The sequence below is a fragment of the Lissotriton helveticus genome, unplaced genomic scaffold, assembly GCF_964261635.1.
Source record: "Lissotriton helveticus unplaced genomic scaffold, aLisHel1.1 SCAFFOLD_1491, whole genome shotgun sequence".
Lineage (NCBI taxonomy): Eukaryota > Metazoa > Chordata > Amphibia > Caudata > Salamandridae > Lissotriton > Lissotriton helveticus.
Genome location: NW_027611919.1, coordinates 24,789 through 51,687, shown reverse-complemented (window position 1 = coordinate 51,687; position 26,899 = coordinate 24,789). Strand labels below are relative to the sequence as shown.

The 26,899-nt window shown below is 44.1% G+C and overlaps 1 long non-coding RNA gene across 1 annotated transcript; it reads left to right on the top strand.

Moving 5' to 3' along the window:
* Positions 1 to 272: 272 nt before the first annotated feature.
* On the top strand, positions 273 to 26,899 carry LOC144807248 (uncharacterized). Its single transcript, XR_013606144.1, has 3 exons — positions 273 to 435; positions 6,202 to 6,266; positions 26,835 to 26,899. It is a non-coding gene; the product is annotated as an uncharacterized LOC144807248 (long non-coding RNA).

Genomic DNA, 26,899 nt, shown 5'->3' with positions numbered 1-26,899 from the left:
GTATTTAAGTGCAAAGCTCCTCGGTTCGGCTCGTCTATGGGGAGGTGGCAGTGTCTTTCCTCTGCGCAGCCGCAGTGAGACAGAGCGTCATCTGTTCAGGGCAGTTCAGTCTGTACCCCGTGCAAGGTCCTAAATCGGCGATAGGAAGTAGTGTCTTCGCCCTGCACATGAGCAACTGTGACGTGCACAGAACACGAGCATTTGACAGATTCCCCATTCTAAGATGGCGCCCCTTCCACGACCGTAGTCCTTCGTTTATTGTTATGTCGGGATACCGGAAGTCACCCAAAACGACGGCCGGGGGTCTTATCCACCGGTTCCTCTGCTGATGCCGCACAGCTTTGGATCCCGCGCACCGCGCTCGGGCTGCGGGTTTGGACACACCGGCTCCTCTGCTGCTTTGGATCCTCTGCTGGACTCTGCGACGGTAGAAAGGTGAGACCGAGATCCTAGGCTTCATGTACTTTGATAGCTTCCGGGTCATCTCGCTCCAAGGACACGGAGGGAGCACGAGTGAGACTTGAGGATGAACGTTTTGATGAATGTTTAATACCAGAGCGGCTCCCTGTGGGTCCCTCGGACTCTCGAGGTGAGATCCAGGCTGACCACAGACCCGAGGCCCCTTCCTCATACAGAGCAGGCGCAGCTCACTGTCAGCGTTTGCATGAAGAGTGAGGCCTTGAGAGACTTCAACAGTGTGTGGCCGGGCTCGGGTAAACACGGCTTTGAAAGGAGGTTTCTTTGAAATATCCATCACTCTGGGACTTGACAGAGATGGATTTTCAGACATTTAAAAATACCCCTTCTTTATTTACAGAAAGTTATACTGGGACGGTAGAGGTGTTTATTTCTCACCTTCATGCTTGGTACACTTGGGGCTCTAAGGTTTGGGACTTATGACCCCTAGACTAGAGCACACGACATGATTGCCATCACTCGGACCCAACCACAGACACGGGTTTTCACACTTGAAAGTACGAACGATTTTGTGCACCAGGGCTATAAGGAGGTCATTTTGCCATTGGAGTTTTATCTGGATTCGCTCTCGCCATCGTATACTGTATCTTACAATGCTTATTTTACATGTATCTTCTCAACAAGGTTAGGGTACTATTGTTTGTATACCCAACATAGACAACCCCCTTAGTTTATATGCGCTGTGGCCGTATTTAATTTTACAAAAAATAATACCAATAACTGAGAAGGATGTAACTTCTCTTTAGACCATGGTTCTGTACCTTTATTTTTTACACAGCCTTGATAAAGTCGCGGGATCACCCCCTGTAGCGACGAAACACGTGTTGGTTGTGGCCGAGAACACCAGAATAAAACGCGAACAAGACATAAGAAAGAAAGAATTGTGTATATTCTGTGACTTTTTTTTAACTTAGAGGGAAACCACATCTTACTTAAATACGTGTGCAGGGGAGTTGATTTTCTCATGGGTGCAGAGGAGGTGAGGCCTGTCCAGGGTTGCAGAGGAGGAGAGGCCTGTCCAGGGGTACAGAGGAGAGGTGAGGCCTGTTCAGGGGTGCAGAGGAGGTGAGGCCTGTCCAGGGGTGCAGAGGAAGTGAGGCCTATCCAGGGGATACAGGGGAGGTGAAGCTTGTACAAAGGGTGCAAAGGAGGTGAGGCATGTCCTTTTCGTGGTGGTTGCAATAAGTTATTACAAAGTCATAATTGGCGAAATACACGGACCACCTAAGTTGAACGTTCTGACAGACTTCAGAAACTGAAGATTTCGGTGATCGGTGAATACCGTCACCACATGTTTTGCTCTGACAAGGTAATGTCGCCATTCTTGGAAGACATCTTTGAAAGCGAGTAGTTCTTTTTCTGAAATAGTATCAGTTGCAATTTTCTAGAGTAATATGCCACCGGATGCAACTGTTCGGTCTCTTTGTGTCTCTCTGAAAGCACCTCTCCGATGGCCTGTTCAGAAGCATCAGTCTCCAGGTAAAACGGTTGAATAGGATGCGCATGCAGCAGAATTGGTGCAGTGGTAAAACTCTTCTTCAAGAACTGGAAAGCATCTTCTGCCTCAGCAGATGATTGAAAAGGTACTCCTTTCCGTAGCAATTTAGTAATTGGTGGTACCTTCAGGGAAAAATCTTGAATGAATCTGCGATAGAAATTTGCAAACCCGATGAAGCTCTGTATTTCTTTCACAGAGGTTGGAGGAGGCCAATTTAAGACCGCCTCAATGTTTTTAACATCCATGGTAAGACCTTCTGGAACAATTACAAATCCCAAGAAATCCACGGGTTTCACTCCAAAAGGGCATTTTTCAAGTTTTATGTAAAGCTTGCTTTCCTTCAGGCTATGCAAAACTCTTTTGACCTGTTGCTGATCTTCTTCTGATGAGGAATAATTGAAAATGTTGTCGATGTAAACAATCGTGCCTTGATCAATGAACTCCTTCAGGACATCATTAATGAAGTACTGGAAGGCTGCAGGAGCGTTGCTCAAACTGTAGGGCATCACTTGGTACTCATATAATCCATACTTTGTTCTGAATGCTGTTTTCCATTCCTCTCCACTTCTCACACAAATTAAATGGCACTCCCCATGTAAATCTAACTTCATGAAGATTTTGGCATCTTTTAGTTGATCTAGAAGAACTGAAATCAGGGGAAGAGGATAACGATTCTTTATTGTAATCTTGTTCAAGGCACGATAATCTATACACATTCTCAGAAAACCGTCACGTTGCGGAATGACAGTGAAGAAACGTCGGACTGTGATGGTCGTATGAACCCGTTTTCTAAGTATTTCTGAATGTAATCTTTAGGTTGACGGTTTTCAGCTTCAGTAAGCGCATACAAGCGCAAGGAAGGTTAGATCCAGGTTCCAAATCAAATTTTGCAGTCATACCAATGATGTGGGGGCAACTTTTTTGATTCCAATTCACTGAAAACTTCAGCAAACTATTGCTATTCTACCAGAAGACTCAGTTTGTACCTCACATACCATCATCTTTTGCTTGCATAATAAAGCTGCTAGATTTCCATCTTGCTCGTTCTGCTTTTCTCCGAAGCAATTCTCCAACCAATAACTTGGTTGTGTTCAGTTAACCAAGGCAAACCCAGGATGATTCCAAACTGCGGAGCATCGATCAAGTTAAATTGAATCTCTTCCTTCTGATGTTCAACAGAGACAAGTTCCACAACTTCTCTGTGACTGGTTATTGGGCCAGAAGATCCATTTGTACCCTGAACAGCCCTAGGCGCCTCACTTCTCTCTTTAGGTAATGCCTCAGACAAATTTTCGAGGCATATTTGAGGTCACAAAAGTTCCCCATAGCACCGGAGTCCAGCATCACGGCCACTCCTGAAATCTTATGGTCCTCGTCAGAATACGGTGTGGAGCGGAAGATTGTAGAATATTGGCCACTTGATGAGAAATTGGAGTTGTATCCTTGTTAGAAACCAGCAGCCCAACTCCTTCTACTAGTGGTGCAGAGTTTTCCTTCTTGAAGGTTTTTGGCTTCTTGGGACATTTCTTTACAAAATGTTCACTGATACCACAATAAAGCCATAGATTATTCTGTCAACGCTTTGCTTTCCCTTCTTTGGAAAGGGGTCCTCTAATAGTTCCAATTTGCATAGGTTTGACTCCATGTTCTTTATCATCAGATTTAACAACCTCTGTGCTGACCCGGTCAAAGCGTGGTACACTGGGCCGAAATTTGCATTGTCTTTCACCCCTTCTTTCCGTTTGTCGATAGTCTATCTCAAAAACGAGATCAATCAAAGCTGAAACTTCTGTAGGTCAGTACATAATATAAGTGGTCCGAGTTCGGAAATGATAGATTTACAAGTTATTCTGTATTACTCCATACAGACAAATGCCACACATTTGTTTTGCTAAACATTATTATATAGTTTTAAGAAATGAGATATGCAACTTTCAAATTCAAATTGCATTTATTTCTGCAATCGATTGTATCTGTGGTTTGTTCAAGATATTGAATCACATATTTTCAACAGTATTCAAAGTAATAGTAAATTCATTACATTTTAGGTGCTCTCAGTGAAAAGGAAGAGGGAGTGCAAGAAGGAGTGAGGGACTGGGTAAATGTGGTGTGGAATTGGCAACATCACGTTAAAATCAAAAACGCCTTTACAAACAAGATATTGTCAAAGTTCCCGAATTGCATCACACATAGGCTAGGTACATTCTTTTCTTTAAATCCTATGGTGTGTTTCAGTTGGCGTAGTCTACGTTTCGACCCCCATGTGTTCTTAAGGGTTATTGATGCCTCATGCTGGGGTCTTCGTCAGGACAAAGGGAAGAGAGCCTATGAAATAATGTGTACGCTAAAATTAGATTACTGTGTGTTACACTGTCGGACATTAAAGAGCGCACCATGGCCCAAGATATGACGGTACAGACGTTGACCGTCATCTGATGTAGGTATCCCCTGCATTTCAGTCTTTAATGTCCGACAGTGTAACACACAGTAATCTAATTTTAGCGTTCACATTATTTCATAGGCTCTCTTCCCTTTGTCCTGACGAAGACCCCAGCATGAGGCATCAATAACCCTTAAGAACACATGGGGGTCGAAACGTAGACTACGCCAACTGAAACACACCATAGGATTTAAAGAAAAGAATGTACCTAGCCTATGTGTGATGCAATTCGTGAACTTTGACAATATCTTGTTTGTAAAGGCGTTTTGATTTTAACGTGATGTTGCCAATTCCACACCACCTTTACCCAGTCCCTCACTCCTTCTTGCACTCCCTCTTCCTTTTCACTGAGAGCACCTAAAATGTAATGAATTTACAATTACTTTGAATACTGTTGAAAATATGTGATTCAATATCTTGAACAAACCACAGATACAATCGATTGCAGAAATAAATGCAATTTGAATTTGAAAGTTGCATATCTCATTTCTTAAAACTGTTTAGTAATGTTTAGCAAAACAAATGTGTGGCATTTGTCTGTATGGAGTAATACAGAATAACTTGTAAATCTATCATTTCCGAACTCGGACCACTTATATTATGTACTGATCTAATGACCCAGGTCTAGGAGTTCTAAGGGCACACCCCTTTACAACTCACACAGAAACTTCTGTAGGGCGATTTGGGATTTGTGACACAGCATCCTTTAAGTCATCTTTCAAACCCCAATAGAACAAGGCTGCCCTTTTGGCCTCTGGCCATTCAGTTTCTACAACAAGTTTGTTAAATTGGGCCAGGTAAGTTACAAGCTCTCGATTCCCTGCCTCAACTCCAGTAATTCATTGTCCGACGATCAAAAATTCACTAAAACTCTTTCTTGAATTCCTCGAAGTTATATAAAATTGGGGAGTCTTGGGTGACCAGGGGCATTGACCACAAAGCTGCGTCTCTATTGAGATACGACAAGATGGAAGCTCTACAAGATTGTGCATCTGGGAAGACAGGGGGCCGACACATGAAGTACAATGAGCACGGAGTTAAGAAATGTGGGCCTTCATTTAAAATTTGATTACCTTATTTTTTTCCCTGACTCCTATCAGCTGTTGTTGAATCTCCTTAAGAATATTTCCTAATTTTTTTTAATTGAACCCTTTAGCCATTCTGCTCAGGTGAGTATTGACGTGGGCACTTCACTCTGTTAAGGGTCATGGTTACTCACAGTGCCACACTCCCAGGAGCAGAACTTTGAGATTTTCCAACTTGGGAGCAGAACTATGAGATTTTCTAATTTCCACCACTGGTTTTCCCACAGCCACCAACTGAAGAGTTTACTAGTGGCCGTGTGAACCCAGCTGGGGAAAAGGGGAATGGAACAGAGAAGAGACTGCCTGACCATCTGGCTCTTCCACTCTACTTCTTCCTTTCTGCCGTACTCCGTTTTATGCCTTTCTTACTCCCTCTCTTTCTTCAAGCAAGAGTGGAAATCGATGTAACAGAAAAGCACACATTACTAAATTTCTTCAATTCCTTCTCCACCTTCTTACTCTCTCTCTCTCTCTATATATATATATATATATATATATATATTTCCTTACCCAGAGAGCCTATGGCTTTTGCTCCTAATCTATTCTTCAATATAAGTATTTTATTAATTGGTAACCTGCATTATAAACAACATTTTCGCACCCTTTAACTCTGTGAGTTTATTTATTCTTTTTCACTCATTCGTTCATTCACTCACTGCCTTACTTTCTTATCTTCTGAATTCTTCTTACTTCTCCCTTAGAAACCTTCTGGAGCCTCCGTCATCAACCAAGCAACGAAGAAATCAGGAACTGAAGTATTCAATGGGTAAGTGTTAATTCTTCTCTTTATATTTCTTTTTTCCAATTCACTTTAAATTGGTTTTTCTCTCTAGTTCTAAATTACCGAACTAACTAACCGATGCACGAAGCGCTCAAACATGCGCCTAAGCCTGGCAAAAAATTGCGCTATTTCTATCTAACTAGACTACAGAAAGAACATCACTAATCTCTAAAAAATCCATTGGTGCCTCGGTTCTAAAATCAACCGGCGCACTTCACAGCTGGTCTAGACTTCGCGTCCGTGTCCAGGAACTCAGGACTAGACCGGCAACTTCCACCGCGGTCCTCCCTGTTGGTAGTATAGGGGAGAATGCCCGGTTCCGCGCTATAATCGCCTGCGACCTTTTGCGAGCGGGTGATCTTTGCAATGCTGGTTCAATGGCAGATACTGCGAGACAAAGATGAGCTTTAATTACTTTTTGATGCACCCTGACACCTGTCCAGGGGGTGCAGAAGAGGCGCGGTCTGTACTGTGCTAAGGAGGAGAGACCTGTCCTGGGCTGGGGGTGCAGTGGAGGTGCGGCCTATCCAGTGTAGAAGTAAACCTCAGCTAGGCCTACCAGTGCAAGGGGTTCGCCCTTCCCTGCACAAAGTCCTCAGACCATAGGAAGAAGTTGGCACAGAAACTGGAAAATAGAAAAGTATAGTTTTTTAACCTCCGGAGGTGGTGGTACGGTCCACACAACACCCTTCAGTATTGTATGGAGTAGCACACCGAACTAAAGCACATGGCCCCTTTTATACACAAAGAGGGGGCTCAAAGAAGGCGGTACAAAACACAAGAATGAGTTTTATGTACATAGGAGGACATTTTAGAAGCTCAATCTGAGTGGGCGGAGTTAACGGTTCTCGAGACCTTCGAAAACACATTCCTATCTGGAACTAATTACTAACAGCTGCAGACTCTACTGGGCATGCGCTAAAACAGGAGATACTAAATATAGCCTGTTGCTGGGCAGATTTCGAGCGCAGTTAACAAGGAAGTAGGACAAAACACACGATGAGCACATGGCAGCATATGACAGACAAAATGGCTGCCGCGAATTCAAAATGGAGTCGACTGAATTGTTACGATAGTTGCCAAATACAGCATGTCTTCTGCTAATGCTTAATCTAATCGCTGTTAAATTACAACAGACAACCCTTTCAGCATTAGCTGAAGACATTCGACTACCTGGGATAGTCTAAATATTCATCCTTTATATAAATTTTCAGCGTTTCAGCTACTTCTTTGTCTAAAATACTTTGTACTTTTATAGCTGCAGTATTTCTCCTAGCTGGTATACAGGCAGTAATGCACATAGAGCATATTATTGGACCACATTGCACACATATACAACATGTAAAGATTATTGCAATTATGATACACAGGACAGTCAATATTTTCCAGCCCCAAGCAGAAACTAGAGTCCAAAACCATCCCGCAAAAGTCCAAGTACCATTTTCTGTATGAATTTCTGAAGCAATCTTATGGAGTTTATTTATCGCATTATACACTGACGGTGTGTGATCAGGGATGAACACACAACAACTACTACCAATGATGCGACATGTACCACCTCGGTCAGCAAGCATAACATCTAGCACCATCCTGTTCTGGAGTGCTACAACCCTAGCAATTTTCAGTTCTTCAGTAATATTTCCAAGTGCTATAGCTGCCTGATTTGTAACAGCTTCCACAATCCTAGTCAATCGTCGCATTTTCCTACTATTTAATGCAGCACCTACAAAAAAGAACAGTCCTAGATTAAAGTCCACATATTGCTGTAAAGTAGTATCTGTTTCATCTAGATCATCTGTACTTAAATGTCCTTTTATACCGATTCATAGTAATATTACTAAACAATTCAAGATCTCGATGATATGATGCAGGTGCTAAAAATACAGGGGGCAATAAAAACAATACATAACATACACCCGACCACCCAGCTGGTAGTCGGTAATACCCATAGCTGCCACATACAAAGTATGTGTTATGTGAAGCTAGGAAAGAACTATCATTTATTCCATCTATATTCAAAACGGTAATGCAGTCACTTATTCCAACAGGAACCTGTCCAACACTTTGTACACATGTTTGCTTTAGTCTTTGTAACAGAAATCACAAAGCTTTCACTTTCGGCAGAGTCTCTTGTGTTGGTGAAGACATATGGCGTTGAAATATTGTTCGGTCGGTATCCCTCCCATTCCCATTTAGTTCCATTAGCTTGAGGATACCCATCTTTGTCTTGATAACACTCTTTATTCATTCAAACGGAAAAGAAGTCCACCTACTATAGTCTTTCTGGTTGCAAACAAGAGAGTGAACCAGGCTCGACAAGAGCCATTATGTGAGAAAGGAAGAGGTATAAAAGGTGTTCCTCCTTTCTTTTGATGAGCAGGCATCATCCCACATACCCAACAATTGGTTGCGTTTGTAGCATTATGAGTATGATGCAGCATCTGAATAAAAGTGTTGAGATAAGATTGACGATGCTTCTGTTCCTGATACGGGAGCGTAAAGAAGTGCTCCTCCGGTATTGGTGTAGTGGTAACAAACAACTCATGAGCAGGAGTTGTCTTCTCAACAGACCAAGTGATTGTCGACATAATCACTAAAGCAGCAATAAACCCAATAGCACAAAAAATCTTCTTTCTCTCCATTTCAATAACAGCACTAGACAATTCTTCCAGAAACTAAAGTAGTCGTCAGAGCTCTTACCCCTGGGTAGCCGTTGATTTCTTCACCAAGGGCCAAGACTGGTGTCACTACTCTAATGCATGGCTGATCCCCCCCCCTGCCACATCGGCTCTCCGTTTCACTGACCCAAGGAATGCTCAGACAACTTTCACAGGTACTGCAAACTCCTTCCTCGGCCTCAAATTATATCTCGGTGCTCCAGGGATTGTCGGATCCGGGAAGAACTCCTTCGATCCGTCAGGTGTCACGGCGTGGCCTTTCTCCGCAGTCAAAACCTCTCGATGGTCGGTCAACACAGCAGGCTCCACCAAGGCAGGAAGTACTCTCCGGCAGCGAGTACTGTGGATCCAGTTCTTCCGATTCGTGACTCGAACCGCTGTCATCGTAGCAAGTAATACTTGCTCTGGTCCGCACCACCTCGGCTCCAGACTGCTCGACCTCTCGAATGACTTCACCATGACGAAGTCAGTCGGAGTTCATGGCCTTCACCTGTAGATCTATCAGGAAGTGCTTCTCAAACCTGTTAATAAATAGAAACCAAGCGATCAGTTAATTGTGCCAAATAGTCATTCATTAAGACACAAGGTACGTCATATACAGAACTTGGGTTAGGAACTCCCGAGATATTCATTGGCCTCCCGAACACAATCTCGTAGGGAGTGAGACCTGTCCGGGAATGCGGCACTGATCTAATAGACAACAATGCCAGTGGCAACGCATCTGGCCAAGTCAAAGAAGTAGAAGTCTGTATTTTCGCTAATTTCAACTTCAGAGTAGCATTGTATCTTTCCACTAATCCTGCTGATTGCGGGTGGAACACCGCATGGAACTTCTGTTTGATCCCTAATCCTTTCAGGACATACTTGATACCATTCCCTATAAAGTGAGGTCCGTTATCACTTCACAAAAGTCTACAAACACCATATCTAGGAAAGAATTCCTTCAAAAGCACCTTTGCCGTAGTAATAGCAGTGTTGTCCTTTGTGGGGTACGCCTCAATCCACTTACTAAAGGCACATACCACCACCAAGACATACTTCAGATTATTGCAGCGTTCAAGCTGAATATAACCCATTTGCAAAAAAAAAGGTGCAGTTGGTGTAGCAAACCCTCCTGCAGGAGTTCGTGTCCCTTTTCCAGGATTAAATTGCAAACAAATCATACATGATTGTACTACTCTCTTAGCTGTGCTAGCAATTTCTGGATGCTCCCAAACTTGCGTAAGCAATTTCACTATTGCTGAAGCTCCAACATGTGCCATCTGAACCATAGGTTGTACAAAAGCTATGGGCAGCTTCCATTTATCCATTTGCTTATTTTGCCAACAACCTTCATCATCCAACTCTCCATTTTTAGACCATTGCTCCCGTTCTTTCTCAGAAGCGGCTCTCTGTAACTTTAATACTTCTTGCCTAGCATTGTGTCACCGCTCAGCTTGCGACTTCACTTCATACATGGAAGTAGTGCTAGGCTGCATCGCAGTCTCACGTGCCACTCGATCTGCAAAGGCATTTCCTTGTCCCACCTTATCTGTAACTTTCTTGTGAGCACTACATTTCACAATAGCTATTCTTTTTGGGTATGTCAACGCAGTCAAAAGGTTATACACTAATTCTCCGTGCATTATCTGCATCCCATGTGATGTCAGAAAGCCTCTTTCCTTCCAGAGCAGGCCAAAATCATGCGCCACTCCAAAAGCATAGCGGTTATCTGTATAAATGTTCACACACAAATCAGTACTAAGCTCACATGCTCGTGTCAAAGCTATTAGTTCCGCTGCTTGAGCTGACTTCTGTGGTATGCGAGCTGTCTCCACTATTGTGTGAAGTGTGGTAATTGGGTATGCGGCTGAAGTTGTACCATCAGGCAACTTCAGACAAGACCCATCAACCCACAGTTCTCCATCTACATCTCGAAGGTGCGTATCTTGTAAATCAATACGACTCTTTGTCTGTTTTTCAGTCAGGAATATACAATCATGTGTTGTGAAATGGCAACAACGTGGCTGGGTTTAGTGTTGCACATCTCTTCAGTGTAATGTGAGGAGCTAACAGCGTCAGCTCTTATCCTGTCAGACGAGCACTAGTTAAATGCTGCGTCTTTGTTTGATTCAAAAGGGCATCAACAGCATGGGGTTCCAGCACCAACAGTTTGTGACAAAACTATGCCTTCACTCTGGCGTATTGACACAGCTATTGCCGCTACTGAGCAAAAAACATCCAGGCAACGCTCGAGCAACAGGATCAAGTACTGCTGAAAAATATGCACACGGTATTGGTGTGTCTAAAATTGCCTGAATACGATCTGATGTGAGTGCACGTCCCTCCTTAGACAAAAGGTGACCTAAATAGGTTACCTTTGGTCTACAATATTGCAATTTCTTTCATGATACTTTATGATGATGTGAAGCAAGGAAGGAAAGCAAAGACAGAGTGCATTTTTCACATTGCTCAGGGGTATCGGCTGCCAACAAGATATCATCGACATATTGTAAGAGCGCCACACCTTCAGGCAGAACAAAAGAATCTAGTTGTCATTTCAATGCTTGGCTGTAAATACTAGCACTCTGGTATAGCCTTGGGGAACTCTACAAAATCTATACGATCGATTATTCAAAGTGAAACCGAACAAATATCGGCTATCAGGATGAATAGGGATCGAAAAGAAAGCGCTCTTCAAGTCTATAACAGAGAACGTACTTGCAGTTGGAGGAACTAGAGTAAGAAGTGTCGTGATGTCAGAAACCACTGGGTATTGTGGTACCACTATCTTATTCACTTCTCGCAAATCAATTATGAATCGATAAATTCTAGTGTCAGTATCTTTTTTCAAAATAGGGAGAATCGGACTGTTGCAGACAGTAAATGGCAACTACCCCAACTTCAATAAGATCCTGTACAATTTGTGTGAGTGCTTCCTCACCCTCCTGTGATATTCTATATTGAGGCAAACGTGGTAACACAGCTCCCTCCTTTACACTAATATGCACCAGTGGAATAACCATCTGTCCCACATCAGTATCTGAAGTAGCCCTCAAAGTTTCAAGGAGGGAAGCTAATGAGTTGTCTTCTTTAACAAGGCAAGCTCTTTCCATTACAGGGTAATTATCATTCAAGAACTCACATCCTCCTTCAGGGGAACATCGTATTGTAGCTCTGAAATACTTGAGCATATCAAGACCCACAATATTATCTGGTGTATTCGGGGAAAAGCAGAAACAGACATGGAGCAATGAATTTATCAACATGAAATGCAAGTGGTTGCGACAATGGGCTAAGGGAAGGTGTTCCATCGAACCCTATCGATGTGATCGTTAAGCCAGACAGGGGAGCCCTTGGAACCAATTGTTTAGACAGAGCGCTACGAGTGACTCCTGTATCACCAGAAACTGATCAGTAGAACCCAAAACATGTGCTGTAACATAAGGACCCCTCTGATCTACTGGAACTTCAACTGATTCCATACCCCATCCTAGGCAATCCTATGCATAAGCAGAATCATGTAAATCAGGCTGCGCATAATCAGACATTTGATATTGATTACGTCTGTCAAAAGTATTGAACCCGTTCTGTATTCATGCATTAGAATCAAATCTAGCGCGATCATTCGTATTTCCCCTAGGCCCTGAATATTCCTCGTGATTTCTCATTTGTCCCCGACCACTTGTACACTGCTGTGAGCGCAATGCTGGACACTCAGCTGCCCAATGCCCAAATTTCCTACAATACGCACATTGATCAACGACCAAATTCGAGCGCAAGAACAACCATAAGAACCACGTCCAACTCGATCGTTATCCCTAGAAGGCGGACCATATACTTGGGCTAACATGACCTTTGTTTTTAACTCCTTAGACTTCTTATCCTCACTACCCTTCGCTTCTAATTCCTGACGCTCGTAATATTGAGCCATCGTCAAGAGAGATGCCGGTGAAGAGGTAGTCCAAGAGCTTTCACTAGCTTTCAAACGACTAGCCACTCCTGGTAATAAATTTGAGACATATTTATCTACCAACCAATGTCGGCCCATATCGTCCATTAGCAACTGCCCACTAAAATCATGAAAGGCTTCCTCAAAGCGCGTAAAGAAATCTGAAACCGATTCATCTACCTTCTGCTTACACGATGCTAGAACAGTCCAATCAATCTTTTTAGGGGGGACAATCGTTTTTAACTTAGGTAATATCGCGGCGGGAAGATCTAATATTAATCGACATTGGGTTTTCGCAGGTTCCCTTTCCTCGTCCTCTTGTTCTATCTCCTTCCATAATGCCCCAAAAAACTGCACGCTCATAATTTTTACGCATAGACCTCCACATATCAGGCGGTAATATGAACTCGAAAAATAAATCAATGTCAGCCAAAGTCGTAGTACAAGAGTTAATAGCACCCTGAAACTTCCTCATAGAAAGCGGCTGGATTTTTCCGCGGGTCAGGTAATGCTGCTTTAAGTGCCATTACCTCTGCCCTATTCCAGGGAGTGTATGCCCAATTATAAATAAAATAGCCTTTAGCATCAGCAGAACTCTTATCATCACTTGTACCCGTTCCTTTAGGAAGAACATATATAGGCGCTGCCTCTCGCATAGGATTCGCGTGCTCTATCATGGTCTTATCTGTTTCAAAGATAGATGATTGCTTTCCGTCAGCCAAAACCGTCCGTGCAGCTGCATCTGCTTTCATTTTCTCCTCTCGCATACAAATCGCATCAGTTCGTACTTTGAACAACCGCCTTATCTCATCAGCCACCTGGGGGAGAGTAAAAAGAGCATCACGCATTTGCTTACAATCGGCTGCTACATCATCAGGTTCTAAAATATCAGAAACTTTCCGAAACATCTCAACAACTTCTCTAGCAAACGACCCAGTAAAATATAACTGTTCCTTTACCTGCCACCCCTCTAAGCTGTCTAAAATGTTAGAAACAGAAACAGTATCACGAAGTGTCAAAAACCACTTTATTCGACTATTGAAAATCATAAATATGATCACGAAGTGCTTGATGAGCGATCTTTCTGAGCTCGGACGCACGATCGACCTACAGCATAGAGCGAGTGACTCGTTTCTTTTGGTCCGAATCGGAATCCTCATCTTCGCCAGACGGAGCGGACGGAATGGCATACAGAGGCGGAAGACGATCTAATAACAAAAAATCATCTTGTGGTTTATTAAGGACAGGATAGGGAGGTTGCCGTACAGCATATTGGCCAGATATCTGTAATCTGCGTTCCTTCTCATGTCTCTCTTCCAATTCTTTCACTTCTTTCTTTCTCAACTCCTGTGCTTTCTCATACACACTCACTCTTCCACTGCTCTTTCTTAATCAACGCTTGCTCACGCCTCTCTCGTTCACGTACTTCTTTCACCCACATTCGTATACATTCAAACATATCTTGTCTGGATTTCCGCTCAAACATACACTGTTCCACGTACTCAATCTTTCGCAAATCAAATGACCCATGCATTAGCCAACGTAACTCTGGATCCGCACGAGTGTTTTTCTTCCATAATGTGTTGTACATTATAGAAGAAAGACCATATTTAATATACATATCCCTATTAGGCGTCCCCTCTGGTGGAGCCGGTTGCGATTCCTCAAGTCTTAACCGGTTATCACTACAAAAGCAGCACATCCTACGAAGTGCGCTAAAAGCAGGCATGCCAAAAATAGTGCAAAATATGCAGTATTATCATCAAAGTAGCACTTAAGGTATCTTTAATACATTGTGCCGTTCAAATCAAAATCGCAATTTGGAGAAAAGTCTCCTCATTACCTGCCTATGTGGTTTGCAACGCATATATCCAATTCCAAATCATACCAATCATGACTAGTCTCCCAAATCAAATTGCCACAGCAAGCGTTCCTAAAACTACCTTGCCACTCCCAGGCTTCCAAAACCCACAGCAAGTACAGCACAACGGTTCTTACCAGGGCTCGAGTCGGGGTACCACGCAGGTGGACGGCGTCCCCCCACTTATTTTACCAGGAGCTCGATTACTGAAGCAAATGGAGCCACACACGCACTCTGGCCTCTCTGGGGCGAGATCGCGGCTCATTCAGAACGCTGCTCACGTGCTGGCTTCTCTGATGCAATCGCATCTGAGGGGTGAGCGAGGGGAGGCAATGAGTCTGATGGTGCAAGCCACCCTTCGTGACCTCACTTCCTGTTGTGACGTCAGCGTCCTCCCACTTATTTTTTTACGGCTTGTGCCCTGGTTCTTACCAATCACAGGGCGTCCAGATTCCAACTGCCAAGTTCTAAATTCGACCAAACGATCACTGCACGGCAATTCAACAGAAGAGATCTCAGTCGAGGACCGTCGCCACCTGGATGGTCAGATCGGAAAGAAAGGAAAAACGCAGTGGGTGCCAAGACTCGGGTATCTTCTGGCATGCGATCGTGTCCGCAGCGAGATTCCAATCCTTCGTCACGACCACTCCTTCGGGCATCCGAGTCGCCGATGAGCCCCACGTGTGGGGCGCCAGTTTGTAGAAGTAAACCTCATCAAGGCCTACCAGTGCAAGGGGTTCGCCCTTCTCTGCACAAAGTCCTCAGACCATAGGAAGAAGTTGGCACAGAAACTGGAAAATAGAAAAGTATAGTTTATTAACCTCCGGAGGTGGTACTACAGTCCACACAACACCCTTCAGTATTGTATGAAGTAGCACACGGAACTAAAGCACATGGCCCCTTTTATACACAAAGCGGGGGCTCAAAGAAGGCGGTACAAAACACAAGAATGAGTTTTATGTGCATATAAGGACATTTTAGAAGCACAATCGACGAGTGGGCGGAGTTAACGGTTCTCAAGACCTTCAAAAACACATTCCTATCTGGAACTAATTACTAACAGCTGCAGACTCTACTGGGCATGCGCTGAAACAGGAGATACTAAATATAGCCTGTTGCTGGGCAGATTTCGAGCACAGTTAACAAGGAAGTAGGACAAAACACACGGTGAGCACATGGCAGCATATGACAGACAAAATGGCTGCCACAAATACAAAATGGAGTCGACTGAATTGTTACGATAGTTGCCAAATACAGCTTGTCTTCTGCTAATGCTTAATCTAATCGCTGTCAAATTACAACACCAGGAGGGGTACAGAGGAAGTGAGGCCTGTCCAGGAGAGGGGGGGGGGGGCAGAGGAGGTGAGGCCTGTCCAGGGGGTGCAGGAGAGGTAAGGCCTGTACTGTGCTGAGGGGGTGAGGTCTATCCAGGGTGTGCAGAGGAGAGGAGGTGAGGTCTATCCAGGGTGTGCAGAGGAGTTGAGGCCTATCCAGGGGGTTGCAGAGGAGATGAGGTGTATATAGGGGTGCAGTTGAAATGAGATCTGTCCAAGGGGTGCAGAGCAGGTGAGGCCTGCCCAGGGGTCTGGTGGCTCAGGTGACTAATGCGTCCATTGCAGGGGTCTGTGTTCAACCTCATATTCACAGGTTCAAATCTCGGCGGGCCCACTCAGCATTTCATACATCGGATGTCGATAACTTGAGTACCATTGAGTTGGGTAACAATGAACATCTGTTTTTCAGCGCCAAGAGACCTATTGGTGAATGTGCGGTTTACAAATACACATGTTATGTTATGTTACAGAGAAAGTGAGGCCTGTCCTGAAGGGGGGGGGGGGTGCAGAACAGGCTGTGGGTAATGCAAAGGAGGTGAGGCCTATCCAGGGGATACAGTGGAGGTGAGGCCTGTCCAAGGGATGCAGAGGAGGTGAGGCCTGTCCAAGCAATGCAGAGGATGTGAGGCCTGTCCAGGGGTTACAGTGGAGGTGAGTCCTGTCCACGGGCTGCAGAGGAGGCGAGGCCTGTCCAGGGAGGTGCAGAGGAGATTAGGCCTGTCCAAGGTGGTGCAGAGGAGGCGAGGCCTGTCCAGGGGTGCAGAGGCAGTGAGGCTTGTCCAGGGGAATGCAGAGGAGGTTAAGCCTGTCCTACGCGGGTAGGAGGAGATGCCTGTCTTGTCTTGGTGGGGTGATGCAAAGGAGGTGAGGCCTGTCCTGTGCTGTTATGAAACCTGCCATGGTGGGGTCGGAGGAGATGCCTGTCCTGGTTTGTCCTCTGGGTATGAGTGTTGTAATTTGACAGCGATCGATGTTAGCATTTAGCTGAAGCCATCTTGTTTCCGGCATTCATCTTATCTGCCATGTGCTTACCATGTGCTCTGTCCGTCTTTACTGTCATTGACCCTTGTACTCTGCTTATGGACTGGCTATATTTAGGCTTTGCTACTCTGCACATGCGCAGAAGAAACTGTACCTGTTCATACACATGTTCTAGTCTGTAACTGTCAGGTTATTTTTACTGGAGTCCGCAAACTGCTAGCTCCTCCTTACTGTTGACTGTGCATATCTGTATGACCATTTATGTATTTGAACTCTCCACTGTGAACTTGTACCGCCTCCTTTTGAGCCCTTGTGTGGGTATAAAAGACCCATGGTCCTTCTACTCTTTGTGCTACTTCATACACTACCAAAGGGTGGTGTTGTGTGAATGTAGTTCCACCTCATGAGGTTAATAAAGCTTTTGTTTTATATTCCAGTTTCCGTGCCAAGTTCTATTCTATTGGTTTGAGGACTTGTGCAAAGCAGGGCAAACCCCTAGCCGTGGTAGGCCTAGCTGAGGCTCAGCACAACATGAGGAGTGTCGACCACCTCAGCCACTGCTCTCACCAGCCAGAGATGCTCCTTTAGAGGCATATAATTTTATTTTAAGAGTTCATTGTCATACCTGGAACCATTTGGTGTGGGTCTCCCTTCCACTTTTGCCTCATGTATTTTTGCTGGTGTTAGATGCTTTGGGCACTGTACCACTGCTGTCCAGTGCCACAGTGCAAGTGCTCCCTATTGTAAATTGATGTATGAATCAGTGGTTCCATGTTTGGCTATTTGGTTTACTTGTCAGACCTTAATCTAGTGCACTGAGTGTGCCCAGGGAGTGTAAATTCAAATGCTGCTGGTGGGCTTGTAGCACTGGTTGTGCCACCCAGAGAAGCAGCCGTGTAAAATGTGCCTAATGTCTGCCATTGCAGAGCCTGCGTGCAGTCTGGCACTGTCATGCTGACTGGGCAAGTGCACCCACTTCTCAGTCCCTAAACCTTCCCTTTTCTTCATATCAGTCACCCTTATGGTAGGCCCAAGAGCAGAGTGCATTGTAAGTTTTGGAGAAGCAAGATAAGTGGTATGTGCTGTGGTCATGATTGTTAAAGTGATACAGTTTTGCATTGCACTGTCTACATTGATAACAGTAAAATAAATTGCGCCAACAGGCTGAACACTCTTTTGAAGTCCAAAAGTGTATTTTGCTTAACTCATAGCAGAAGGCTGCTGAAACTACCAACATATTTTCAGCATCGAAGTTAGCGTACTATATGACCTTAAACAACCACCAAGAAAGCTGATACTTGGGTGAACTGTCTTCTTGTATGAAACATGCAATGAATGTACCAGCAAACGCCATGCATTTACAACTACCAGACTTACGTACAGTCACACTTAGCTAATATACACCCAGATAAAGACGGCAAACTCTGCCCTGAGCAGTCAAAGTGCCCGGCTCTAAGACCTGTAACAAATCTACCTACTGTACACAGATGAAACACTGTACTGGTGGGAGGTTTGAGAGAGCGCAAATTAAGAAAAAATGTAGAAGTGCACCATATTTACAAGCACGTTGTATTAGTCTAGTAAACATTATGTAGGAGTGTCGAATTTATAGAGTGCAAATGTATAAGAGTGTTTAATTAAATTAGAATGCGTATATCTGTGTGAAAACTAATGTAGAGGTTTGTAGAAATGTTAGAATGATGTTGAAATCCCATGTTATGTGGCTGCTGTAGGGAAAATGTAATTCTGCTAAACGTAAAAATGTGTAGGCCACATGGCAGTTCACAGAGAATACAGGTAGCTGATGCATTTCCACATAACATGGATCTTAATGTTATTACAGTTCAAAGTATTATTGATCATAGAACTGAAAAATGTTTTATATAAGTGTTATACTTAATCATTGTGTGTTGTAAGTTAGAATACTGTTTAAACTAAAGAAATTGAAATGTTTGCAGAGTGCAGAGGCCGATTCATGTAATTCTAGTAGGCCTGAATAGATAAAGTCCTTTCGTTTGATCTGCATGTGCTCGTTAGAGAAAGGTCATGTTAAGGACAATTATCATGCAAAAGGAAATTAATAATAGACTACTGCGTAGAATATCTATGCAATGCAGTAAAAAAAAGTACATAGATATGCAAGTCAGATTCAGAGAGCACTATATTCATTCTATATCATGCATTACAATATTTTAGCTTTTTCCCACTGGAAACTTGCTCTGCCCAATAAAAGTCAATGTTAACATGTTCCCCCACGTTTCATTAAAACTCTCCCACATTGTTGTACCAAAATACATTTAAGCCTTCTTTATTTATGTACATGAGGGTATACACTGCTCAAGTGCGTGCTTATATTACGTGAATCACGGTTCATTACCATTAAAGAGAGGCATATTAGACTTGCAATGTCCTCTGAAACCTATTTTTTGTTTTGTTTAGGACTCGTGCCCCCTGTACTTTTCATTTTTGTACTTGCGGTTTGCTGTTTTCAGTATCTGTATGGACTTAAATATACAAAAGTGATGTTATTACAATCCTTAAAATAGCAAATGTGTCACAAATTGTGGCTTACGTGAGGAGGGAGGGACAGGAGATTGATTAGTTAAGTGGTGAATAAATACACCAGTCTCGTCGCACTCACACTTCCTTGAAGACTTGACAAGCCTGTCTGCTCAACTGCGACCCCTTTTCGAAGAACATGGAAATACACATGTAGCTGGGGTGGTCGCCGGGAGGATCTAGATCAGTGATACTCAAAGTACGGCCCAGGGGCCGCATAAAATCCTTCAGGTCTTTACTTGCAGACCCCTGGGCAGCAGCAGCAGCACTGGGCTGCTGTTTACTCGAGTCAGAACTAACATGAACAAGAAACGTACATATACAGCAAACACTTATTTAAAGGTTAATTGCAGTTAGGAAAAGGAAGTGACTAGGCCTTTAACTTTAGGAACACCTTCATTCTTAAAGGCAGCCACTAGATATACATGCTTTGTTTCCCCATCCCAGACTTTACACCCCGCTGGCATCAGTGCGGCCCTCGGTCACACCATAGACCAAACGTTGCGCCCCCCGGGAAAATGTTTGTGAGTACCTGTGATCTAGATCAACAAAATGCGGGAGTAGTTAGACACGAGGACGAAACAGAAGCATGCATCTCTAAAAGACTCAAACAGGAACCAATAAAAACAAGCATTGGCATAGCCAATAGGTCGCGCCTTTGGGACCTTATAAGTGTTTAACCATGCAACAGTTGATGTTGTTGCCCCAAGGATATTGTGCTGGATAACTAAAACGTATAAGGTCCCAGAGGCGAGACCTACTGGCGATGCCAATGCTTGTTTACCTGATGGGCATTGGTTGACCGCTGCCTGGTTACTGAGGGCCTAGTGAGGTTGAGACATATTTGGGGAGTTTTAGCCTCATCAGATGATGCTGTGCAGGCCCAGGCCAGGTGCAATGAGGCGCAGTCGGTGCTGGCTGGGAGTGTGTTCTTTCACTTTCGATTGACGGGGCGGCCCCCCTTCACTCTGGTGAAAGACACAAACGGACCCTCCAGCTCCAGACAGTCTTTGTATCTCTTGACCTCACCTGGGGTTTCATGTGGGTGCTGTGGGCCCTGCTGGGGTCGGGTTAAAAGAGGGCATGTGGATGAACAACTGCGCATGCGCTGGTGACAGGCACGGCTTCCCACAATGCGGGTTAAAGGCGCCTTAGATGAACTGCGCATGCCCTAAGGACAGACACTGCTTCCTGCAGCGGCGCGCGGGTTAAAGAGGGCCTTAGATGAACTGCGCATGCGCTGGGGACAGACACCGCTGTTAAGACAATCGAACTCCAGCAGTCGTTGCAAGAAAGATTTCTTTAATTAGTTCACAGCACAGGCGCAGTAAAGGGCTACACCTGTGACTCATCAGCTGACACCTCAGTGTCAGTACAGGTGGGACGGGGGCCTCGCAGGGACACAAAGAAGCACAAGAAGAACAGTGTCCGCGCGGGGGCCCAATGAATGAGAGACAACAACTGCTTCCCGCCGGTTAGCACGAGGCGCCTCGCGCCGCAGCACAGGGTGAGAGGTATTGAAGTGCAGAGCTCAGTTCGGCTCCTCTATGTGGGGGTGTTTTTCCTCTGCGCAGGCGCAGTGAGACTGAGTGTTCTCTGTTCAGGGCAGTTCAGTCTATCCCGTGCAAGGTCCCAACTCGGCGATAGAGAAGAGTGTCTTAGCTCCGCACATGCGCAGCTGTGGCGCGCGGTCTTGCGCGTGCGCAGCTGTGATGGCTGTTTTGTTCGCGCGTGCTATGTTGACTGGGGGGGGGGGAATAACACACCGGGCCCAACTCCTCACGGGCAGCCGGGCCCCCGGTGCGCCCCCCCTCTCCCAGGCCCTGCAGCCAGGCGTGCAACAACCATTGCCCCCCCCCCCGTCACTGTGTCTATAGTCGAATACACAGTTACCATAAATGACCTCACGGGCACTTTACTTTATAATAAAGACTACGGTAGCAAAGATCACATTATGCTAAGGATTGGATAGACTTTCTACACAAGGACACCATTATGTGACGTTTTCCGATCAATTTTGAAACTAGCCACGAGAATTCACAAGAATATCTCTCATAGTTAATACACATTACGCAATATTGATTTTTATTATAACATGCCTGCACTCCAACGTGCATCTTTTGTACACGCCACCCTTTTAATTATCTAAATAGTATTTTAGAGATTCCATTTATGAGAAGTAGGTGAGGCTACAGAACACGAGCATTTGACAGATTCACCATTCCAAGATGGCGCCCGTTTCCATTGCCGTAGTCCTTCGTTTTTTGTTATGTCGGGATACCGGAAGTCACCCCAAGCGACGGGCCGCGGGTTTGGATACAGCGGCTCCTCTGCTGCTTTGGATCCTCGGCTGGACTCTGCGGCGATAGGAAGGTGAGACCGAGATCACAGGGTTCATGTCGGTTGATAGCTTCCGGGTCATCACGCACGAGGGTCTCGAGGTGAGATCCGCGCTGACCATAGACCCGAGCGCCCTTCCTTCATACAGAGCAGGCGCAGCTCACTGTCAGCGTTTGCATCAAGAGTGAGGCCTTGAGAGACTTCAACAGTGTGTGGCCGGGCTCGGGTAAACACGGCTTTGAAAGGAGGTTTCTTTGAAATATCCATCACTCTGGGACTTATCAGAGATGGATTTTCAGACATTTAAAAATACCCCTTCTTTATTTACAGAAAGTTATACTGGGACGGTAGAGGTGTTTATTTCTCACCTTCATGCTTGGTACACTTGGGGCTCTAAGGTTTGGGACTTATGACCCTAGACTAGAGCACACGACATGATCGCCATCACTCGGACCCAACCACAGACACGGGTTTTCACACTTGAAATTACCAAGGATTTTGTGCACCAGGGCTATAAGGAGGTCATTTTGCCATTGGAGTTTTATCTGGATTCGCTCTCTCCATCGTATACTTATCTTCGAATGCTTTTTTTTACATGTGTCTTCTCAACAAGGTTAGGTTACTATTGTTTGTATACCCAACATAGACAACCCCCTTAGTTTATATGCACTGTGGCCATATTTAATTTACAAAAAATAATACCAATGCCTGAGAAGGATGTGACTTCTATTTAGACCATGGTTCTGTACCTTTATTTTTTACACAGCCTTGAGAAAGTCGCGGGATCACCCCCTGTAGCGACAAAACACGTGTTGGTTGTGGCCGAGAACACCAGAATAAAACGCGAACAAGACATAAGAAAGAAAGAATTGTGTATATTCTGTGACTTTTTTAACTTAGAGGGAAACCACATCTTACTTAAATACGTGTGCAGGGGAGTTGATTTTCTCATGGGTGCAGAGGAGGTGAGGCCTGTCCAGGGTTGCAGAGGAGGAGAGGCCTGTCCAGGGGTACAGAGGAGAGGTGAGGCCTGTTCAGGGGTGCAGAGGAGGTGAGGCCTGTCCAGGGGTGCAGAGGAAGTGAGGCCTATCCAGGGGATACAGGGGAGGTGAAGCTTGTACAAAGGGTGCAAAGGAGGTGAGGCATGTCCTTTTCGTGGTGGTTGCAATAAGTTATTACAAAGTCATAATTGGCGAAATACACGGACCACCTAAGTTGAACGTTCTGACAGACTTCAGAAACTGAAGATTTCGGTGATCGGTGAATACCGTCACCACATGTTTTGCTCTGACAAGGTAATGTCGCCATTCTTGGAAGACATCTTTGAAAGCGAGTAGTTCTTTTTCTGAAATAGTATCAGTTGCAATTTTCTAGAGTAATATGCCACCGGATGCAACTGTTCGGTCTCTTTGTGTCTCTCTGAAAGCACCTCTCCGATGGCCTGTTCAGAAGCATCAGTCTCCAGGTAAAACGGTTGAATAGGATGCGCATGCAGCAGAATTGGTGCAGTGGTAAAACTCTTCTTCAAGAACTGGAAAGCATCTTCTGCCTCAGCAGATGATTGAAAAGGTACTCCTTTCCGTAGCAATTTAGTAATTGGTGGTACCTTCAGGGAAAAATCTCGAATGAATCTGCGATAGAAATTTGCAAACCCGATGAAGCTCTGTATTTCTTTCACAGAGGTTGGAGGAGGCCAATTTAAGACCGCCTCAATGTTTTTAACATCCATGGTAAGACCTTCTGGAACAATTACAAATCCCAAGAAATCCACGGGTTTCACTCCAAAAGGGCATTTTTCAAGTTTTATGTAAAGCTTGCTTTCCTTCAGGCTATGCAAAACTCTTTTGACCTGTTGCTGATCTTCTTCTGATGAGGAATAATTGAAAATGTTGTCGATGTAAACAATCGTGCATTGATCAATGAACTCCTTCAGGACATCATTAATGAAGTACTGGAAGGCTGCAGGAGCGTTGCTCAAACTGTAGGGCATCACTTGGTACTCATATAATCCATACTTTGTTCTGAATGCTGTTTTCCATTCCTCTCCACTTCTCACTCAAATTAAAAGGCACTCCCCATGTAAATCTAACTTCATGAAGATTTTGGCATCTTTTAGTTGATCTAGGAGAACTGAAATCAGGGGAAGAGGATAACGATTCTTTATTGTAATCTTGTTCAAGGCACGATAATCTATACACATTCTCAGAAAACCGTCACGTTGTGGAATGACAGTGAAGAAACGTCGGACTGTGATGGTCGTATGAACCCGTTTTCTAAGTATTTCTGAATGTAATCTTTAGGTTGACGGTTTTCAGCTTCAGTAAGCGCATACAAGCGCAAGGAAGGTTAGATCCAGGTTCCAAATCAAATTTTGCAGTCATACCAATGATGTGGGGGCAACTTTTTTGATTCCAATTCACTGAAAACTTCAGCAAACTATTGCTATTCTACCAGAAGACTCAGTTTGTACCTCACATACCATCATCTTTTGCTTGCATAATAAAGCTGCTAGATTTCCATCTTGCTCGTTCTGCTTTTCTCCGAAGCAATTCTCCAACCAATAACTTGGTTGTGTTCAGTTAACCAAGGCAAACCCAGGATGATTCCAAACTGCGGAGCATCGATCAAGTTAAATTGAATCTCTTCCTTCTGACGTTCAACAGAGACAAGTTCCATAACTTCTCTGTGACTGGTTATTGGGCCAGAAGATCCATTTGTACCCTGAACAGCCCTAGGCGCCTCACTTCTCTCTTTAGGTAATGCCTCAGACAAATTTTCGAGGCATATTTGAGGTCACAAAAGTTCCCCATAGCACCGGAGTCCAGCATCACGGCCACTCCTGAAATCTTATGGTCCTCGTCAGAATACGGTGTGGAGCGGAAGATTGTAGAATATTGGCCACTTGATGAGAAATTGGAGTTGTATCCTTGTTAGAAACCAGCAGCCCAACTCCTTCTACTAGTGGTGCAGAGTTTTCCTTCTTGAAGGTTTTTGGCTTCTTGGGACATTTCTTTACAAAATGTTCACTGATACCACGATAAAGCCATAGATTATTCTGTCAACGCTTTGCTTTCCCTTCTTTGGAAAGGGGTCCTCTAATAGTTCCAATTTGCATAGGTTTGACTCCATGTTCTTTATCATCAGATTTAACAACCTCTGTGCTGACCCGGTCAAAGCGTGGTACACTGGGCCGAAATTTGCATTGTCTTTCACCCCTTAAGAACACATGGGGGTCGAAACGTAGACTACGCCAACTGAAACACACCATAGGATTTAAAGAAAAGAATGTACCTTGCCTATGTGTGATGCAATTCGTGAACTTTGACAATATCTTGTTTGTAAAGGCGTTTTTGATTTTAACGTGATGTTGCCAATTCCACACCACCTTTACCCAGTCCCTCACTCCTTCTTGCACTCCCTCTTCCTTTTCACTGAGAGCACCTAAAATGTAATGAATTTACAATTACTTTGAATACTGTTGAAAATATGTGATTCAATATCTTTAACAAACCACAGATACAATCGATTGCAGAAATAAATGCAATTTGAATTTGAAAGTTGCATATCTCATTTCTTAAAACTGTTTAGTAATGTTTAGCAAAACAAATGTGTGGCATTTGTCTGTATGGAGTAATACAGAATAACTTGTAAATCTATCATTTCCGAACTCGGACCACTTATATTATGTACTGATCTAATGACCCAGGTCTAGGAGTTCTAAGGGCACACCCCTTTACAACTCACACAGAAACTTCTGTAGGGCGATTTGGGATTTGTGACACAGCATCCTTTAAGTCATCTTTCAAACCCCAATAGAACAAGGCTGCCCTTTTGGCCTCTGGCCATTCAGTTTCTACAACAAGTTTGTTAAATTGGGCCAGGTAAGTTACAAGCTCTCGATTCCCTTGCCTCAACTCCAGTAATTCATTGTCCGACGATCAAAAATTCACAAAAACTCTTTCTTGAATTCCTCGAAGTTATATAAAATTGGGGAGTCTTGGGTGACCAGGGGCATTGACCACAAAGCTGCGTCTCTATTGAGATACGACAAGATGGAAGCTCTACAAGATTGTGCATCTGGGAAGACAGTGGGCCGACACATGAAGTACAATGAGCACGGAGTTAAGAAATGTGGGCCTTCATTTAAAATTTGATTACCTTATTTTTTCCCCTGACTCCTATCAGCTGTTGTTGAATCTCCTTAAGAATATTTCCTAATTTTTTTTAATTGAACCCTTTAGCCATTCTGCTCAGGTGAGTATTGACGTGGGCACTTCACTCTGTTAAGGGTCATGGTTACTCACAGTGCCACACTCCCAGGAGCAGAACTATGAGATTTTCCAACTTGGGAGCAGAACTATGAGATTTTCTAATTTCCACCACTGGTTTTCCCACAGCCACCAACTGAAGAGTTTACTAGTGGCCGTGTGAACCCAGCTGGGGAAAAGGGGAATGGAACAGAGAAGAGACTGCCTGACCATCTGGCTCTTCCACTCTACTTCTTCCTTTCTGCCGTACTCCGTTTTATGCCTTTCTTACTCCCTCTCTTTCTTCAAGCAAGAGTGGAAATCGATGTAACAGAAAAGCACACATTACTAAATTTCTTCAATTCCTTCTCCACCTTCTTACTCTCTCTATATATATATATATATATATATATATATATATATTTCCTTACCCAGAGAGCCTATGGCTTTTGCTCCTAATCTATTCTTCAATATAAGTATTTTATTCATTGGTAACCTGCATTATAAACAACATTTTCGCACCCTTTAACTCTGTGAGTTTATTTATTCTTTTTCACTCATTCGTTCATTCACTCACTGCCTTACTTTCTTATCTTCTGAATTCTTCTTACTTCTCCCTTAGAAACCTTCTGGAGCCTCCGTCATCAACCAAGCAACGAAGAAATCAGGAACTGAAGTATTCAATGG